Source organism: Neomonachus schauinslandi, unplaced genomic scaffold (genome assembly GCF_002201575.2).
Source record: "Neomonachus schauinslandi unplaced genomic scaffold, ASM220157v2 HiC_scaffold_3420, whole genome shotgun sequence".
NCBI classification, from domain to species: Eukaryota; Metazoa; Chordata; class Mammalia; order Carnivora; family Phocidae; genus Neomonachus; species Neomonachus schauinslandi.
Window position 1 is genome coordinate 1,795 of NW_025412108.1, and position 1,813 is coordinate 3,607.

At 40.8% G+C, this 1,813-nt stretch overlaps 1 long non-coding RNA gene across 1 annotated transcript; it reads right to left on the reverse strand.

Annotated features, from left to right (window-relative positions):
- Positions 1 to 203: 203 nt before the first annotated feature.
- Positions 204 to 1,598, reverse strand: LOC123323957. The gene is made up of 3 exons (XR_006539577.1): positions 1,511 to 1,598; positions 363 to 391; positions 204 to 269 (listed from the first exon to the last, which is right to left on the reverse strand). It is a non-coding gene; the product is annotated as an uncharacterized LOC123323957 (long non-coding RNA).
- Positions 1,599 to 1,813: the final 215 nt, after the last annotated feature.

Here is a 1,813-nt window from a genome sequence, read left to right on the forward strand (position 1 = left end):
AAAATAAAATCTCTTTTTCTTATGCTTATGATTATCTTTTGGGTAACAACAATGGTATCTACCTTGTTTATGTCAAATCCTTCAGTTAAATTTGCCACCAAAAAAAAAAAAAAGAATTCAGAATAAGAAGACTGTGAGCATTTTAAATATTTTAGTGTACTTCTTTCCAAGGTGAAATTTGTATTGTAAAATTTACCTGAGTTGGATGTTTGTTTGTCCTTGACTTCTACTGTTTTATTAGGAACAGAATCTTTCACTTCAACGGTAGGCTGAATGGGTATTAAAACAATATGATTAAGACATGATGTACCTTTCATACAATCGGTAGTTAAAAATTCAAAATAAAAATATAAAAGTTTTACCTTCACGTAAGGATATCTTTTCGGAGAATCTAAAAAGCAAAATGGACATATAGTTAATTATATGTAAACGTGAAAGGCAACTAAACATTCATGCAGTTAGTACTAAGCTGAATCCTCATGCTTGGCTCTGAAAATGATTACATTAGGTTTTGGTGTTCTGTTTCTGGAGAGAGGAAGGTGGGTTAGGACAGCGACAAGAGAGAAATATGAACCCAGTATAAATATTGAAAAAGAAATACAAATATATGTATTCAGTGTCATACTTACTGATAATAACAATTGTAGCATTTAGGGAATGAACCCTATAATCTCTTTTGTTTCCAAAATTAGTTTGATTTGGTAGACCATGTTAGTCTTTAAAAGGTTTTTTTGAAACAGCTATCATGTCAAAAAATTAGCTATCTTAAAAAAAAAATGAGCCAAAGCTTCCATATTCAAATTAATCTCATTTGAATAATGAATACCAATACAAGAGAGATCTTTGATGTCCCATAGATCTGAGGAGGATCAAAGAGTGGCTGTTTTAGCCCAAGTTTAGCACTCCATCTGCTTTCAGTATTCTTTGTGGAGCAGCTGTAATTTAACCTGTTTTAGTGGAAATACACTCAAGCCATCTAAAGTGAATTCTCTCGAGTTTCCACATCAACTCCAAATATCCTAGCTAACACGTCTTTCTTTCATGCCCCGGGGAAGGCAGAAGCCCAACCACCTGAGCCACCCAGGAGCCCCTGAAAATGGCTTTCTAATAGCTGCATCTGCTCAGTTGCATGGAGACCGGCTGGGGCCCAGAGGGATATGGAAGAGGAATAAACTGAGGGAGAGCTTTATTTATTTATTTATTTTTATTTTTTTTATTTTTAAAGATTTTATTTATTTGAGAGAGAGAGAATGAGAGACAGAGAGCATGAGAGGGAGGAGGGTCAGAGGGAGAAGCAGACTCCCCGCCGAGCAGGGAGCCCGATGTGGGACTCGATCCCGGGACTCCAGGATCATGACCCCAGCCGAAGGCAGTCGCCCAACCAACTGAGCCACCCAGGCGCCCGAGGGAGAGCTTTTTTTAGGCAAGTTTTCTGGGGAACGAGGCATTCAGCATCCTGAAGTTTCATGCACTCTAGCCCCAGTAGTATAGGAAGAGTGCCTTTCCTCACCGTCGAGTCTAACTTCTGCAAAGGTTCAGAAACGCTCAGCCTACTCTCGCCAATGTTTGAAGGGGAACCCAGCCCGGCTCACAAGCGATCGCTGAGATTTGAGAGACTTGGACCTCGCACATGCGCTTTGGGCATCCTTGGCCGCCCGCCCTTTGTGCGCAGGCCCCGCGACGCCGGTTTGTGAGGTGCGCAAGCGCATTTGTGTTTGGCATCGTTGCTTGGTTACATTTTTCTGCGCTCAAAGATTTCAAACCGCGGAGTTTCACTACTGTGATGTAGTGGCGAGGCGGGTTTGGCTTATCT